The sequence below is a fragment of the Ranitomeya imitator genome, chromosome 9 (assembly GCF_032444005.1).
Source record: "Ranitomeya imitator isolate aRanImi1 chromosome 9, aRanImi1.pri, whole genome shotgun sequence".
NCBI lineage: Eukaryota > Metazoa > Chordata > Amphibia > Anura > Dendrobatidae > Ranitomeya > Ranitomeya imitator.
Genome location: NC_091290.1, coordinates 45,884,795 through 45,903,956, shown reverse-complemented (window position 1 = coordinate 45,903,956; position 19,162 = coordinate 45,884,795). Strand labels below are relative to the sequence as shown.

Genomic DNA, 19,162 nt, shown 5'->3' with positions numbered 1-19,162 from the left:
GAGAAAAGCTACTTAAAGTGGCCACTTGCAAGTTGTTCTCCTGTTTGAATCTCCTCTGAAGAGTGGCATCATGGGCTCCTCAAAACAACCGTCTAATGATCTGAAAACAAAGATTATTCAACATAGTTGTTCAGGAGATTTAGAGATTTCAGAGATTTAACCTGTCAATTTCCACTGTGAGGAACATAGTAAGGAAATGGAAGAACACAGGTACAGTTCTTGTTAAGGCCAGAAGTGGCAGGCCAAGAAAAACAGAAAGGCAGAGAAGAAGAATGGTGAGATCAGTCAAGGACAATCTTCAGACCACCTCCAGAGAGCTGCAGCATAAACTTGCTGCAGATGGTGTCACTGTGCATCGGTCAACTATACAACGCACTTTGCACAAGGAGAAGCTGTATGGGAGAGTGATGCGAAAGAAGCCATTTCTGCAAGCACGCCACAAACAGAGTCGGCCGAGGTAAGCAAAAGCACATTTGGAGAAGCCAATTTCTTTTTGGAAGAAGGTCCTGTGGACTGATGAAACCAAGATTGAGTTGTTTGGTCATACAAAAAGGCGTTATGCATGGCGGCCAAAAAACACAGCATTCCAAGAAAAACACTTGCTACTCACAGTAAAATTTGGTGGAGGTTCCATAATGCTTTGGGGCTGTGTGGCCAATGCCGGCACCGGGAATTTTGTTAAAGTTGAGGGACGCATGGATTCCTCTCAGTATCAGCAGATTCTTGACAATAGTGTTCATGAATCAGTGACAAAGATGAAGTTATGCGGGGGATGGATCTTTCAGCAAGACAATGATCCAAAACACCGCTCCAAATCTACTCAGGCATTCATGCAGAGGAACAATTACACTGTTCTGGAATGGCCATCCCAGTCCCCAGACCTGAATATCATTGAACATCTGTGGGATCATTTGAAGAGGGCTGTCCATGCTCGGCGACCATCAAACTTAACAGAACTGGAATTGTTTTGTAAAGAGGAATGGTCAAAAACACCTTCATCCAGGATCACAGAACTCATTGAAAGCTACAGAAAGCGACTAGAGGCTGTTATTTTTGCAAAAGGAGGATCTACTAAATATTAATGTCACTTTTCTGGTGGGGTGCCCATACTTATGCACCTGTCAAATTTTGTTTGAATGCAGATTGCATATTTCCGGTTAGTACAATAAACCTCATTTCAAGGCAGAAACATTACTGCGTCCAACAGTTATTAGATATATGAAACTGAAATAGCTGTTGCAAAAAAAAAAACAATTTTTATAAAACTTTAAGCTTAAGATTAATAGGGGTGCCCAAACTTTTTCATATAACTGTATACCATCCTAATCATATCCCATATAAAAATAGTGGACATTAACTGGGTTATTTATTTACAACTAGTGATGAGTGAGTGTACTTGTTGCTCGGGTTTTCCAGAGCACACTTGGGTGGGCTACGAGTATTTGTGACTGCATGATTTATGGCTGCTAGCCATCCTGAGTACATGTGAGGGTTGCCTGGTTGCTAGTAGCCGCAAATCATGCAGCTTCGGCAAGGAAAACTAAATCTCCGAGCAGTAACAAATACTCAGAGACCACCCAAGCAACGAGTATATTCGCTGATCACTATTTACAATATTTAAATGCTTAAATGCATCCAGAGGAAAGGTAATAACTTTCAGTCCCAGTGGATGGGTGGTCCGCACATCTCAGCAGTCAGACTTTTCACCTATCAGCAAGATAACGTGTTACATGTGAAAAGGATAGGTGTTAAGTGTTGGAAATAATCCTTTAAAGAGAATATGTGTTTGCTGCCCTCTCTGAGAGCAGCATCATGTAGAGACAGAGATGCTGAATCCAGTTATGTGTCATGTACCGCCCTGCGGTTCTCTAGTGCCGTACTCTGTATAACCACACCCACATCACTGTTCGGCTGCTTTCTGCCTATGCACAGTGTACACAGAAAGCTGACAATCAATGGTGGGAGCGGGGTTATACACAGCTAATGAATATGGAGGACTTCCTGGCAACAGGTTTACTAGTTCTCTAGTGATAATATACTGCTGATAAAAGTGATTTTATAAAAACTGCAGCAAATAGCCCAATAAGTGATACATCGCTGGAATCAGGGTCTCTGCATCTACATTATGCTATTATTCATATTAGGTGTCAAAAACCTGGTGACAGATTAACTTTAAGTAATAACAAGGAGACATCAGGGCTTGAGCCCTGTGGAAAAAGCCACTTTTCCTTAATAACATGTTGAATTTCCATTATTCCACATGTCCTACCGTTTACCAGTAGGAATAAAAATTTGATAACTACGTCTTCACGTCCCGATCTTAAAGGGAACTTGTCAGCAGAGAAAATTATGCCTGTTCAGGAACGCAGCTGGGGACACCGTGTGGAAGACATAGGACACGTCATCCACATGAAGCAAGGAAGGAGGACAGCACAAGGAGGACGGCACAAGCGACGAGAGGAGGCGCCAAAGCAAGACCAGCGATGCACATCAGACCAGACCGCAATGTATGGGGGTATAATAAAAGTTATTTTTTGTTCTATGCAGATGGGATTGGGGACTTGCAGCTTACTAGAATGCTGCAAAAGAAGCCTTGAAGATGGTGACCGTACTTTATATTGGGAAAACCTGGTGACAAATACCCTTTAAAAATATTCTTTATAGATGACGTCCATTGTGTAAATAGTTTTAAGTGAGTTAGATCCTTGTTTAAAGTTTCTAAATCTCTGCAAATGTCACGCACTCCGTGCATTCACATCCTTTAACTTTTATAGATTCAATATTTATGAGCAAACAGTAAAACAACCAGGAGTCTGAAGTTCCACTAATAAGACTTTTATCTGATGTGACGTGTGTTAGATGTGCTTTCAGCTCCTCACTAACATATGTGGCAATTTCTACTTGGTGCTTTTGCAGTTAATATAGGCTCCATTTATGGAAATTATTAAATATATTACCATCTTTCCTGCTAGAAAATGATTGAAACAAACTATGTCCATTTCCTCATAGATTTGAGACTCCGGTGAGCAGGGTCCTCAGTTCTCTTGTATGAGGTATTTATTAGCTTGTTACTCTATAATGTCTGATTTTGCTTGTACAAACTGTATATCTTCTAATCTGTAAAATGTTGCAATTTGTGACTCCTTACAAAAAAAAACCGAGCAGGCAATATATTCAGTTTGAAAAAGGATCATATTTAGTGATGAGTGCGTTATCTGAGCATGCTCGGGTGGTATCCGAGTATCTTGGGCGTGCTCGGATAATATGTTTGAGTCCCTGCTGCTGCATGATTTGCCGCTATTAGACGGCGGCAACACATGTAGGGATTGTCTACATCACTGGTGACTGACAGAACTGACTGCAGTGAGCACCATCTGGTGGAAAGCTGTGCTGTCAGTCACCAGTGAGGGAGATTGGTGCATGCAAAACAATTGGATAAACTGGTGCACGGAGCTTCATGGCCAAGCCAAGGGTGCATCAAGTACCCTAATTAGCAAATTAACATCACTTATAACTGTATTGACGTTCACAGCCGGTTAAAGCTCCTTGCAGATGTTGTCCTTGGTGGGATTGGAACCCAGGACAACAGAGCTGGAAAGCTGCAGTGCTAACCACTGAGCCACCATTTATGCCCATGGAACTGATTGTAGTAAAAAGAGTGTAACTGCAATACGACAGATGTGACCATTTTTAGAAGAACGAAAATATGCTTTTATAACTCTGAACAAACCCTTTAAGGCAGTATTAATTGAGATAACTGAATGTTTCCTAAAAATCTGCCTAGATCAGGGTTATATCACTATATTTTATGGTATCACAATATTATTGTGGACTATCCTACTGGTAACCATTACATGTGAATGATAAGAGGGCTATTGAAACAGTATAGCTCGTCAGTAAGCTATGCCAATTAAAGCAAATACCATTATAAATGGAGTTCCTAATGTCCTTGTGTTTCATCCTAAGAACTGAGGGCTCATCAATTCTTTGGAATGGTTATGTGGTGCAGCAGCAGAACAGGCACCATCATTATTACACCAGTATGTGTATTAGGCAATTGCTAATGCAAGTCCTGTACTTACAAGATTTTGTAGTTTACACTTCTTCACATCTCCATAAGCTGAATGTATCCACAGGGTCCCATTAATCTGGCATATACACACACATTGGCATCACACAAGAATAGTGGCGTTGCTGTACTATATATAGTATACAATGTGAGTTATATGCCCATACAGTGGCACATCACAGCTTTCTTTCCATCAGATGTATAGATCTGCCATCATAAATGTGTGCCCCCCACAGAATAAAATTGCCAGGGTCCTCTAGGACTTTCCACGACTATCCAGTAAATAAAATCTAAAATTGTATATACTGAACATTCCTATGGCTGTGAACTGTGCATGTAAATATATATCAGCAGTGAATAATTCTTACACCTAAATATATTAAACAGCGTACATAAATATATAAAAGCTGCGGAAACAGTCGGAACTTCAAGGTTATATGCACATGTTAACTATTTGCAGCAGAATTTTATTAATCTATTGGCAGGAAAAACGTATTTATCGTATTTATATTCTAAAAAGCTTTTTTTCTGCACCAAAAGCGTAAAAAAAAAAAAAGGAAACGTGCACATAGCCTAAGAGACACTACAGATCTGGCCGTAGTGTGGGACCCATTTATTCTGTGCAGAACTAGCAGTACTGCCTTGATGGTTGGAAAACCCTCCGGCGCAGAGCACCTGCTTAAGCTTCTTTGCAGCTAATCTCCAAAAGTCCATCAAAACCTCTATGCTTTACGTATGGTGCCTCACCTCCCTGGACTCCTCTGATATCAATATATCAAATACCAAACAATTAAAGCATGGGATTACTCGTAGATAATACAACTGTGTTGTTACAGAACGTATACCAGGCATACGCTACTTTTACTATATTCTGTATAGGTTTCCTTCACCTCCGGTAATTGTAGAATAAACTGAACAGCTCTCATCAAATATACATGATAGCCTTACTGCTAGGTCTTATCTAACATCTGAATCCTCTCTTTATAGAGTAGTACTAAGTCTTTTCGATACGGCTTATCTTACTCCCCATGGACCAGTACTTCTCAATTCATAAGTTCAGAGGACAGTTTATACTATACTTGGGAGCTTACAAACAGCTAAATGATAATGTTCACTTTCTACCTTAACGCACCACTCTGGTGTTTTTTTTTTATTGCAGCCTGGAGTGGGGCCACTTATCCAAGTTCCCTGTCCATAGTCTTATACTTACCAGCTGCCATCTTCAGCTCTTCCTGACGTCACTCCGGTCGGTCTGAAGCAGTCTGTGACCTGCCGGATCGCTGCTTGTTGGGTGAGCCGGAAGTAACAACTCAATGTAAGTCTAAAGGCAGAACGAGGATCTCATAAACTTACACTGACAGCTTGTGACCATTACCTCTGACTTCCGGTCAGTCAGAAGTTGCAGTCACAAGATGGCTGTGTAGGACCGGAGAAGTGCTGGGAAGAGCTGAAGGCAGAGGCTGGGAAGTAAAAGACTGGGGCAGGAAACAGATTAGTAGCATCTCTCCAGTGTGGCCATAAAAAAAAACCCAGTAATGACTGACAGTCTGCTCTCCTGATCTACAGGTCTCACACTGGTAATGATCCCTATCATTTAAAATAGCTCTGGAGGCAGATTCTAAGGAAGATCTATGTCCGGCCCATAGATCTTAACAGTTCATTAAGAAAAACATGGATCGCAAATATCAAGGTATCATTTTATTCAACGTAATATGACTTTCATGCCTATATAAACGGCTTGGGATGGCTGATCTTACTGACAGATTCCCTTTAATACTAGGCTACTGAATAGATACTGAGTGGTCAGAAATTTTAGGAGATCTCACTGCCTGATTCATCAACCGATCTTTAGATTGGTCCTAAGTAAGTTTTAAATTAGCAAATCATCAAAGTTCCTGAAACAGAAAAAATATTTGGTTTTTTTCCCATAAGGATGCTAACCAACTCCTCATTTTGATAAAAAAAAGTCTTTCACTGTGTCCAAAATGAACAAAAAAGAGGTATGTGAACATCCACAAATAGTACCACATTGGTAAGTAATTAGATATTGGGCAAAAAGTACAGTATATCATAATTTTTCAAAAGCAAAGCCTCATTCAGATGTCCACGTGAACTGGCAGCTGGTCTCCTGACCCGAACGCAAGAGCTTCATATATACTTATGTGGCTGTCAAGATTGGGTAAGGAGACCCACAGCCAATGTGTATATTGCTATCTGTACTTGGGCTGTGTTTGATAAATGCCCGAACAAGGCCTAAAACCCCACATATTTCCCCAAAGATCCAAATCAATGCAAGTAAAAACAGTTGTGCTGATCTGCAAATAACTGCTGTGAAGAGGAACTTCTTTAGAGTGGAGGTGGTTGGGCATGGGCACTCCCGGGCCATATGCATGTCCTGTGGGAGCTCAGGAAACAACAGAGCAAGAAGTTATCTTTCCCTCTCTGTAATGAGAAGAAACAATAAAACAACTGACTTCAACAACATTAAAATCACCAAAGGAGCATAATGCACAGGTCCTATTAAAAAAAAGACCAGAAGGAAAAATTGTTCTGCGTCACATAGTTGCCTTGGCATCTCAAGAATAATAATAAATAATAATAATCTTTATTTTTATATAGCGCTAATATATTCCGCAGCGCTTTACATTTTGCACACATTATCATCACTGTCCCCGATGGGGCTCACAATCTAAATTCCTTATCAGTATGTCTTTGGAGTGTGGGAGGAAACCGGAGTGCCCGGAGGAAACCCACGCAAACACGGAGAGAACATACAAACTCTTTGCAGATGTTGTCCTTGGTGGGGTTTGAACCCAGGACTCCAGCGCTGCAAGGCTGCTGTGCTATCCACTGTGCCACCGTGCCGCCCATAAGAAGATATTTTACTTTCCAACAAATCTAACCTATCACTGGTGCATGGCAGAAACACAACTGCAGCCTAATTATCCAGGAAAAGGATGTTAGAAAAACAAAGACACTAAAGGGGAACGTTTCCCCTTGTGGACACTGGCAAGCCGGCGCAAGGAGACTTATAGGCCATACGATGCTCCTCTGGGAAGTTGAATATGCAAATAGCTTCTTCATAGAGGTAGCAACGCTAGTGGGGTAGCAATCCTAATAGTCAACATCGATCCTTTAGCGAGCCTTGGGATTGCTACCCCAATAGGATTGCTACCTCACTGAAGTAGCTATTTACCTCACTGAAGTAGGTATTTGCATATTTAATATCCTAGAGAAGCACTGCATAGCCTATAACAGTGGTTCTCAACCTTTCTAATGCCGTGACCCTGCAATACAGTTCCTCATGTTGCGGTGACCCCCAACCCAAAAAATAATTTTGGTGGCTACTTTAAAACTGTAATTTTATTAGTTATGATTCGGAATGTAAATATCTGATATGCATTATGTATAGAGGTAATACAGAGATCACTGGTGACATTATACACAGGCGCTCTATATAGTATACAGTGTATAGTGTCAGTGTATAGGTAACACTGACTCACCAGTGACGTCTCTAGGTGAAGTCCTTCATCTTTCATCCAGCACAGACCGCCATCATTCCTTCCAGCCAGGACTCGTTTCTGCAGGAAATAACACAGTTATCTAGAGCTCCGCTTGCAGAACACATTACTTAATTTTTCACAACTTCTACATTACACCACATGAAGATAAAAAGGCGATATAGTGTCAATCTGCACAGTAACAGGACCGCCCCCCCATTTAAAACAGTATACTCAAAAAATAAAATAAATACATCACTGCAGTAATAATATCCCTTAATTATCCCCTATTATGCCTATGGTAACACTATTCCCCACCCTGGCCCCGTTTATCTCATTCCTGGCTCCAGCCATATGTTCTCGCATCCTGCCCTCATGAGTATCCATTCTACTCCATATGATCTCCCCATCCTGCCCCACCAGCCTCCATCGTATCCGTCCTGCCCCATGATCCAATCCTGCCCCGTGTCTCCAATCATGCCCCGTATCTACATTCTGCCCATGCCTCAAGTCCTGCCCCCAGTGTGTCCAGCATATTACCCCCATGTTGTCCAGTAATCTGCCCCAGTGTGTCCAGCATATTACCCCCAGTGTCCAGCATTGCCCCAGTGTGTCCAGCATATTACCCCCAGTGTGTCCAGCAATCTGCCCCAGTGTCCAGCATTGCCCCAGTGTGTCCAGAAGTCTGCCCCAGGGTCTCCAGCATTGCCTCAATGTGTCCAGAAATCTGCCAAAGGGTCTCCAGTATTGCCCCAGTGTGTCCAGCAATCTGCCCCATAGTCTCCTGTATTGCCCCAGTGTGTCCAGCAATCTGCCCCATGGTCTCCTGTATTGCCCCAGTGTGTCCAGCATTCTGCCACATGGTCTCCTGTATTGCCCCAGTGTGTCCAGCAATCTGCCCCATGGTCTCCAGTATTGCCCCAGTGTGTCCAGCATTCTGCCCCATGGTCTCCAGTATTGCCCCAGTGTGTCCAGCAATCTGCCCCATGGTCTCCAGTATTGCCCCAGTGTGTCCAGCATTCTGCCCCATGGTCTCCAGTATTGCCCCAGTGTGTCCAGCAATCTGCCCCATAGTAGTCTCCTGTATTGCCCCAGTGTGTCCAGCAATCTGCCCCATGGTCTCCTGTATTGCCCCAGTGTGTCCAGCATTCTGCCCCATGGTCTCCAGTATTGCCCCAGTGTGTCCAGCAATCTGCCCCATGGTCTCCTGTATTGCCCCAGTGTGTCCAGCATTCTGCCCCATGGTCTCCAGTATTGCCCCAGTGTGTCCAGCAATCTGCCCCATAGTCTCCTGTATTGCCCCAGTGTGTCCAGCAATCTGCCACATGGTCTCCTGTATTGCCCCAGTGTGTCCAGCAATCTGCCCCATGGTCTCCAGTATTGCCCCAGTGTGTCCAGCATTCTGCCCCATGGTCTCCAGTATTGCCCCAGTGTGTCCAGCAATCTGCCACATGGTCTCCTGTATTGCCCCAGTGTGTCCAGCAATCTGCCCCATGGTCTCCAGTATTGCCCCAGTGTGTCCAGCATTCTGCCCCATGGTCTCCAGTATTGCCCCAGTGTGTCCAGCAATCTGCCCCATAGTAGTCTCCTGTATTGCCCCAGTGTGTCCAGCAATCTGCCCCATGGTCTCCTGTATTGCCCCAGTGTGTCCAGCATTCTGCCCCATGGTCTCCAGTATTGCCCCAGTGTGTCCAGCAATCTGCCCCATAGTCTCCTGTATTGCCCCAGTGTGTCCAGCAATCTGCCCCATGGTCTCCTGTATTGCCCCAGTGTGTCCAGCATTCTGCCACATGGTCTCCTGTATTGCCCCAGTGTGTCCAGCAATCTGCCCCATGGTCTCCAGTATTGCCCCAGTGTGTCCAGCATTCTGCCCCATGGTCTCCAGTATTGCCCCAGTGTGTCCAGCAAACTGCCCCATGGTCTCCTGTATTGCCCCAGTGTGTCCAGCATTCTGCCCCATGGTCTCCAGTATTGCCCCAGTGTGTCCAGCAATCTGCCCCATAGTCTCCTGTATTGCCCCAGTGTGTCCAGCAATCTGCCCCATGGTTTCCTGTATTGCCCCAGTGTGTCCAGCATTCTGCCACATGGTCTCCTGTATTGCCCCAGTGTGTCCAGCAATCTGCCCCATGGTCTCCAGTATTGCCCCAGTGTGTCCAGCATTCTGCCCCATGGTCTCCAGTATTGCCCCAGTGTGTCCAGCAATCTGCCCCATGGTCTCCTGTATTGCCCCAGTGTGTCCAGCATTCTGCCACATGGTCTCCTGTATTGCCCCAGTGTGTCCAGCAATCTGCCCCATGGTCTCCAGTATTGCCCCAGTGTGTCCAGCATTCTGCCCCATGGTCTCCAGTATTGCCCCAGTGTGTCCAGCAATCTGCCCCATAGTAGTCTCCTGTATTGCCCCAGTGTGTCCAGCAATCTGCCCCATGGTCTCCTGTATTGCCCCAGTGTGTCCAGCATTCTGCCCCATGGTCTCCTGTATTGCCCCAGTGTGTCCAGCAATCTGCCCCATAGTAGTCTCCTGTATTGCCCCAGTGTGTCCAGCAATCTGCCCCATGGTCTCCTGTATTGCCCCAGTGTGTCCAGCATTCTGCCACATGGTCTCCTGTATTGCCCCAGTGTGTCCAGCAATCTGCCCCATGGTCTCCAGTATTGCCCCAGTGTGTCCAGCATTGCCCCCAGACAGTCAGACATAAAGAAAAAAAAAAAGTAAAATCCTCACCTCTCCCGTTCCTAGCGCAGGTCCGGTGCAGCCAGTCAGCGTCTCTCCGGCTCTGCGACGCTCAGGACAGAGAGGCAGAGCGGCGCGCACAGTAGTGACGTCATCGCGCCCTCTGCTCTGAGACGTCGCAGAGTCAGAGGACGCTGCAGCTGCCGGCGCCGCAGGAACCAATAGAGGTGAGTATTAGAGCGGGGGCGGGGCCCGGGGGTGGGGGGAGCTGGCCCTGGTCGTGGCGGCGGACGGCGCCGCCCGAAGATTTAAAGGGGCGTCTTTTTTTTTTTTCTTCTTCTCCCCCCTTCCTACGCCACTGGTGGCGACCCCTGTGTTTTGGTCGTTCGACCCCCCTCGGGGTCGCGACCCCCAGGTTGAGAACCGCTGGCCTATAAGACTCATTATGTTGGCTTGACACTCTCCACAAGGAAACACATTTCCCATTAGACCCTGTGATGGTGTGATATGGTGTGTGGGGTATCATTCCGTCTATGTTCGTACTTTAACTTATTTTAGGAGTGTTGTCTTGTTGCTCTGTATCATTCTGTGTATTCCCCGTCTTGTTGAGAGTCTTAATTACCTTACAAAATATCCGATAACTGAATTAGATCAGTTATGGAATGGGTTCATGCCTCTTGATAAAACTCCTGCTGACTTTTCCTGACTGTCCATTCATGACCCCTCAGCTCTCCAAATGCCGCAAATCACTCCCTGTAGTGCCTGGATCTCTGAGGCTACGTTGCCAGGTCTAGGGGGTCTGAAAACCATCTGACCCGTCTGGCTACCCCTGGATATAAGAAGGGGGCTTGAGTAGGAGAGAGATGAGTAAAATAGATCCTTTGAGGAATGCTGATGGGCCAGCACCCCAGAGAGACTGAGGGGAGGTGTACACAATAAGTAAACGCTGAGGGTTAGACGCTGCGTACTTGCGCAGCATCCAACCCGCAGTGCCCATGTAATAATATTGTAGGAACTCGAGGATTCTGGTAGCGTGGGGCAATGAACAGAGACGGGTTTCTTTAGTGCAAAAAGTGTATTTGTACAACAGCAGATAACACACAAAACAATATACTGATAACCCACAGTGACCTGCAATAAAGCAAGTCCTTGAAACATATACACCAAAACGGCAGAGTTCTTAAGACAGTGTCCTCGGCAAGGTGATCAAAAGGTGAGTGTGACAGGTGACGTGGTGCGGATCAAAACACTGGCGGTGCAGAAAAAGTAAAATCCAGGTATGTAGTAAACACAGGGAAGTCCATAACAAGTCCTCAGGTTAATCCCAGGTTTGACATGAACATGGGTAAGTCCAGAAACAGGTTCACATTAAAGTTTTATACTGGTGTTGTTCCAGCAGCTCCCACAGACATGTGCTGCATCCAAAGAGCTGCCAATTACTGAACATGTGCACATACCCTTAGAGGAATTCTGATTACCCTGGAAAACAAAACTGGAGGATGGTGACCGGGGCTTGATACTGCACATCCGCTTCCTATTCAAATCAATAGAAGGTGGATGTGCAGTACCCTGCAGCAGCCACTACCAGAAAACAGAGCAGCTTGACAAGTACGGTACTTCCGGCTGGTGGTGTTGGTTATTGGACCCCAGACAACCAGACATTGCTGACCTATCCTAAAGATACGTCATCAATGTAAAAGTATTGGACAACCTCTTTAAAGGGTCAATACTGACGTTTAGGATCGCTACATACGAAAGTTTGCACTAGAGTTCAAGTCCTCTTCCTATCTGAAAAGGTTATTTGCATCAAAACAAGATTCCATAACTTTGTTTTTATCCTAAAAACACAACTTAAAACAGTGATTGCAAGTAGTAAATTGAAAATGAGACTAACCGGACAGAGCCCTTTAAAAGTAAAAGCATTTGTTAGATGCTATATAGGAAATACAGCAGCTGGTGGAAAGGCAAGTGAAGAATCATATCCCAAATCGCCATTCCAGGTCCTGATTTCTACCATGCACTATGTCTGTTCAGACTGATTTAATGACAGGCACCTTGCAGTCAGAATAACAACTCCCATGGTCACTAAAGTGCTGTGAACAGGACATTAATTTATACATAACAGAGACTTTAAAACAGCACCCCAAGAAGACATTGAGTCACCGTAAGTTGCCTGCTGCTATGTTTCTTGCACTGACGCTTTTACTTTGAGGTCCTGGTGACATGTTCCCTATACCAGTTAATGATCAACTTTCATTTCAGTTACTATATGCTTATAAAAAAAACCTGAACACCAGACTTGGAACATGTAAAATAGGTGGCACAGATGCAAGAAATCGGAGGTAAACCCTTTAAAATTATGTATATTTCGCCAAATGATTAATAAAATTATTACTTATGTCACAATTAATGTCAATCAAAATCAATACCACATAAACATTTGTATTTTGCTATGTATTGTAGTGTGCAAATATCTACATGGGAAAAAGTCCACCAAAGACATTAGATGGCTATCAATTGAAGGATGGTTCCTCTGATCATTTGTCCGGCAGCCATCTTGGCCAGTTCACCCGTTCTCGGTAGTGCTCGTTTGGTGCTCCATCGTTCTCTACGTCAGGGCCATCGTCAGATATGTCTGGTGACGGCTTATCTTCGGGAGAACAAATGGATTTACAATAAAATGTCTAGGGGCCCCATACACTTTAGATTGTCATCCAAAGCAGTTAATATCAGTGGATTCGGCCAACACTAATCTAGCGTGTTATGGGGGGCTTAAAGGGTATCTGTGCTTTCAAGTAGCTATTGAGAATAAGGTGTCCTGTGTGTACATGAGAAATAACACCATTTCTGCCTATTAAGTGACTTAGAGCCTGCATTCTCACCAGTTATTCCTTTCCATGATCTGTCATTTATATTCCACAGATTGCTGGGGAGAGGAGAAGAGCTTGAGTGATCTCTCCCAGGGGCAGCACAGCACAGAGAGGAGAATAAGTGCTCTTCATTCACTTTTTAGCTCACAGAGACACCCTACAGTAAAATGCAGGAGATTATAGAGCAGAGCTGAGCTGTGTTGATCTGAATAAAGCTCTGATATGAGGTAAAACACTTGTTACAGAATTCTGAGTGATGCTTTTCTGCCAACCTCAGTCTATTCCTTTCCATGTCCAGAAGGAAGGGGGAAAAGTGTCTGATAAGTGTGCAAAGAAGTTAATTTCTCTGAGAAGATACATTACAAAGTTTCTTATAGTCAGCTGTATTACTGATTTATGCAAATTTTGTTTAAAGGGAACCTGTCACCCCCAAAATCGAAGGTGAGCTAAACCCACCGGCATCAGGGGCTTATCTGCAGCATGCTGTAAAGAAAAAGAGGTTAGATTATACTCACCCAGGGGCGGTCCCAGTCCGGTTCTGGTCCGATGGGTGTCGCGGTCCGTTCCAGGGCCTCCCAACTTCTTAAGATGACGTCCTCATCTTGTGTTCACGCTGCTGTTGAGGGCAGAGCAAAGTACTGCAGTGTGCAGGCGCCGGGAAAGGTCAGAGAGGCCCGGCACCTGCGCACTGCAGTACTTTGCTCTGCCCTCAACAGGTCAGACAAAGTACGCCTGCACCGGAGCCGCAGCGTGAATACAAGAAGAGGACGTCATCGTAAGAAGCCGGGAGGCCCCGGACCAGACGCCATTGGACCAGAACCGGATTGGACCGCCCCTGGGTGAGTACAATCTAACCTCTTTTTCTCATCTTTCAGGATACATCGGAGGCTTATCTACAGCATTACAGAATGCTGTAGATAAGCCCCTGATGCTGGTGGGCTTAGCTCACCTTCGATTCTGGGGGTGACAGGTTTCCTTTTAAGGTTCAGTTTTAAGTGTAGATTTCCAGCGGGGTAAGTACTGGATCTCCCAGGGCTCATGTGACATTTTTATGTCACGCAACTCCTATGTTCAATCTTCGCTGGCTTCACTCTCCTCTCCTTCAGACAAATTAAGACTGTTATGATCTGGTGGCCTAGGAGCAGCATGAGACGTACTCTGGAGAAGGTGGTACCTGTACTGACCGCAAACCCTGAACTTAGCAGCGCAACTAGAAGTAGCCGTGGGGGGTACCTAACACTCCCTAGACCCCTCGACACAGCCTAAGAACTAACTTCCCCTAAAGACAGAAACGGGAAAACTATCTTGCCTCAGAGAAAATCCCCAAAGGATAGACAGCCCCCCACAAATATTGACTGTGAGAGGAGAGGGAAATAACATACGCAGACATGAAATCAGGATTTAGCATAGGAGGCCATTCTAGCTAAAAAGAAAGAATAGGACAGAGTACTATGCGGTCAGTATTAAAACACTAGAAAATATCCACCACAGAAAATACAAATCACCACATCTGACTAAAGACATGGAGGGTATATCTGCATCTCCAGAGACACAGCTTGGCTGCAAAAAAATCCTTCACAGACAAAGCTGGACAAGACAAAACATGAAAATGCACAGAACTATAAGGTCCACAGCAGGTGGACAGCAAAAACAAAGCCAGAACTTATCTTTGTTGAAATGAACAGCAAACAGGAGAGACCAGGAATGGATGTGAATCCTCCAAAAACAATGGACAACTGGCACTGACTAAAGGATCAAGCAAGACTAAATAGCCCAGTCCAAATGGCAATTAAGTGGACACACCTGATAAATGCTGCGATCCAAAGACAGCAGCACTACCACTCATAACCACCGGAGGGAGCCCAAGAGCAGAATTCACAACATAAGACACCAGGATTAAGTGACAGCTACTGCTGCTCTCTTAAGGTACCGTCACACTAGACGATATCGCTAGCGATCCGTGACGTTGCAGCGTCCTTGCTAGCGATATCGTCCAGTGTGACAGGCAGCAGCGATCAGGCCCCTGCTGTGCTGTCGCTGGTCGGGGAAGAAAGTCCAGAACTTTATTTGGTCGCTGGAATCCCCGCAGACATCGCTGAATCGGCGTGTGTGACACCGATTCAGCGATGTCTTCACTGGTAACCAGGGTAAACATCAGGTAACTAAGCGCAGGGCCGCGCTTAGTAACCCGATGTTTACCCTGGTTACCATCCTAAAAGTAAAAAAAACAAACACTACATACTTACCTACAGCCGTCTGTCCTCCAGCGCTGTGCTCTGCACTCCTCCTGTACTGGCTGTGAGCGCCGGGCAGCAGGAAAGCAGAGCGGTGACGTCACCGCTCTGCTTTCCGGCCGCTGTGCTCACACAGACAGTACAGGGGGAGTGCAGAGCACAGCGCTGGAGGACTGTTGTGAATTCTGTGGCTGAATTCACTCCTGTGGTCACAAGTGGTACTGCAGCTTCTGAGCTTCCTCCCTCAGGTGTTCTGGTGAGCTCGTTAACTGCTTCATTACTTAACTCCGCCTGATGCTGCTATCCTTGCTCCTTGTCAATGTTTCAGGGTTGGATCTGAGCTTCTCCTGATTGTTCCTGTGACCTGCTGCTCTGTAAAGCTAAGTGCTTTTTGCTTTTTTGTTGCTTTTTTTCTGTCCAGCTTGTCTTTTGTTTTGCTGGAAGCTCTGAGACGCAAAGGGTGTACCGCCGTGCCGTTAGTTCGGCACGGTGGTTTTTTTTTGCCCCCTTTGCGTGGTTTTGCTTTAGGGTTTTTTGTAGACTGCAAAGTTCGCTTTACTGTCCTCGCTCTGTCCTAGAATATCGGGCCCCACTTTGCTGAATCTATTTCATCCCTACGTTTTGTCTTTTCATCTTACTCACAGTCATTATATGTGGGGGGCTGCCTTTTCCTTTGGGGAATTTCTCTGGGGCAAGTCAGGCCTATTTTTCTATCTTCAGGCTAGCTAGTTTCTTAGGCTGTGCCGAGTTGCCTAGGTAGTTGTTAGGCGCAATCCACAGCCGCTTTTAGTTGTGTTTAGGATAGGATCAGGTGTGCAGTCTACAGAGTTTCCATGTCTCAGAGCTCGTTCTTGTATTTTTGGGTATTTGTCAGATCACTGTGTGCGCTCTGATCGCTAAGCACACTGTGTTTCTGGATTGCCTTCATAACACCTGTCATTAGCAAACATAACAGTACAAGGAGCCAACTAATGATTCTCAATAGAGGGAAAGAGAAAGTTCTGACATCATTTTTTTTTTTTTTTTTTCTCAGCTCTGTGTTCACTTTTTTTTTTTTTCCCCTAGACATTTGGGTGATTCTGGACACAGGTGTGGACAAGGATATTCAGGGTCTGTGCTCTTCAATGGATAATCTCGTTATAAATGTACAAAAAATTCAAGATACTATTGATCAGAAATCTATGTTAGAACCAAGAATTCCTATTCCTGATTTGTTTTTTGGAGATAGAACTAAGTTTCTAAGTTTCAAAAATAATTGTAAGCTATTTCTGGCCTTGAAACCTCATTCTTCTGGTAATCCTATTCAACAGGTTTTGATTATTATTTCTTTTTTGCGCGGCGACCCTCAAGACTGGGCATTTTCTCTTGCGCCAGGAGACCCTGCATTGAGTAGTGTCGATGCGTTTTTCCTGGCGCTCGGATTGCTGTACGATGAGCCTAATTCAGTGGATCAGGCTGAGAAAAATTTGCTGGCTTTGTGCCAGGGTCAGGATGATATAGAAGTATATTGTCAGAAATTTAGGAAATGGTCAGTACTCACTCAGTGGAATGAATCTGCGCTGGCAGCTTTGTTCAGAAAGGGTCTCTCTGAGGCTCTTAAGGATGTCATGGTGGGATTTCCTATGCCTGCTGGTTTGAATGAGTCTTTGTCTTTGGCCATTCAGATCGGTCGACGCTTGCGCAAGCGTAAATCTGTGCACCATTTGGCGGTACTGCCTGAGGTTAAACCTGAGCCTATGCAGTGCGATAGGACTATGACTAGAGTTGAACGGCAGGAATACAGACGTCTGAATGGTCTGTGTTTCTACTGTGGTGATTCCACTCATGCTATTTCTGATTGTCCTAAGCGCACTAAGCGGTCCGCTAGGTCTGCCGTCATTGGTACTGTACAGTCCAAATTCCTTCTGTCCATTACCTTGATATGCTCTTTGTCGTCGTTTTCTGTCATGGCGTTTGTGGATTCGGGCGCTGCCCTGAATCTGATGGATTTGGATTATGCTAAACGTTGTGGGTTTTTCTTGGAGCCTTTGCGGTGTCCTATTCCATTGAGAGGAATTGATGCTACACCTTTGGCCAAGAATAAACCTCAATACTGGGCCCAGCTGACCATGTGCATGGCTCCTGCACATCAGGAAGTTATTCGCTTTCTGGTGTTGCATAATCTGCATGATGTGGTCGTGTTGGGGTTGCCATGGCTACAAACCCATAATCCAGTATTGGATTGGAATTCCATGTCGGTATCCAGCTGGGGTTTTCAGGGGGTACATGGTGATGTTCCATTTTTGTCGATTTCGTCATCCACCCCTTCTGAGGTCCCAGAGTTCTTGTCTGATTATCAGGATGTATTTGAAGAGCCCAAGTCCGATGCTCTACCTCCGCATAGGGATTGTGATTGTGCTATCAATTTGATTCCTGGTAGTAAATTCCCTAAAGGTCGATTATTTAATTTATCCGTGCCCGAACACGCCGCTATGCGCAGTTATGTGAAGGAATCCCTGGAGAAGGGACATATTCGCCCATCGTCTTCACCACTGGGAGCAGGGTTCTTCTTTGTAGCCAAGAAGGATGGTTCGCTGAGACCGTGTATTGATTACCGCCTTCTTAATAAGATCACTGTTAAATTTCAGTATCCCTTGCCATTGTTATCTGACTTGTTTGCTCGGATTAAGGGGGCTAGTTGGTTCACTAAGATAGATCTTCGTGGTGCGTATAATCTGGTGAGAATCAGGCAAGGAGATGAATGGAAAACTGCATTCAATACGCCCGAGGGTCACTTTGAGTATCTAGTGATGCCGTTCGGACTTGCCAATGCTCCATCTGTGTTTCAGTCTTTTATGCATGACATCTTCCGTGAGTATCTGGATAAATTCCTGATTGTTTACTTGGATGACATTTTGATCTTCTCTCAGATGATTGGGAGTCTCATGTGAAGCAGGTCAGAATGGTTTTTCAGGTCCTGCGTGCTAACTCTTTGTTTGTGAAGGGATCAAAGTGTCTCTTCGGTGTGCAGAAAGTTTCATTTTTGGGGTTCATCTTTACCCCTTCTACTATCGAGATGGATCCAGTTAAGGTCCAAGCCATCCAGGATTGGATTCAGCCGACATCTCTGAAAAGTCTGCAAAAGTTCCTGGGCTTTGCTAATTTTTATCGTCGCTTCATCTGTAATTTTTCTAGCATTGGCAAACCATTGACCGATTTGACCAAGAAGGGTGCTGATTTGGTTAATTGGTCTTCTGCTGCTGTGGAAGCTTTTCAGGAGTTGAAGCGTCGTTTTTGTTCTGCCCCTGTGTTGTGTCAGCCAGATGTTTCTCTTCCGTTCCAGGTCGAGGTTGATGCTTCTGAGATTGGAGCAGGGGCGGTTTTGTCACAGAGAGGTTCTGATTGCTCAGTGATGAAACCATGTGCTTTCTTTTCCAGGAAGTTTTCGCCCGCTGAGCGTAATTATGATGTGGGCAATCGAGAGTTGCTGGCCATGAAGTGGGCATTCGAGGAGTAGCGTCATTGGCTTGAAGGAGCTAAGCATCGCGTGGTGGTATTGACTGATCATAAGAACTTGACTTATCTCGAGTCTGCCAAGCGCTTGAATCCTAGACAGGCCCGTTGGTCGTTATTTTTTGCCCGCTTCGACTTTGTGATTTCGTACCTTCCGGGCTCTAAAAATGTGAAGGCGGATGCTCTGTCTAGGAGTTTTGTGCCCGACTCTCCGGGTTTATCTGAGCCAGCGGGTATCCTCAAGGAAGGAGTCATTGTGTCTGCCATCTCCCCTGATTTGCGGCGGGTGCTGCAAAAATTTCAGGCGAATAAACCTGATCGTTGTCCAG

The 19,162-nt window shown here is 45.2% G+C and overlaps 1 protein-coding gene across 6 annotated transcripts in view; it reads right to left on the bottom strand.

The window, feature by feature from the left end:
* Positions 1 to 19,162, bottom strand: part of TSPAN4 (tetraspanin 4) — a 708,534-nt gene that overhangs the window by 538,974 nt on the left and 150,398 nt on the right. For 2 of the 6 annotated variants that reach the window (XM_069740224.1, XM_069740226.1), the window contains exon 3: positions 7,573 to 7,650. The exons of the other annotated variants lie outside the window; for them this stretch is intronic. The gene's annotated coding sequence lies outside the window, so the exon portion shown is untranslated. The remainder of the gene's footprint in view (positions 1 to 7,572; positions 7,651 to 19,162) is intronic. 6 annotated transcript variants of the gene reach the window in all.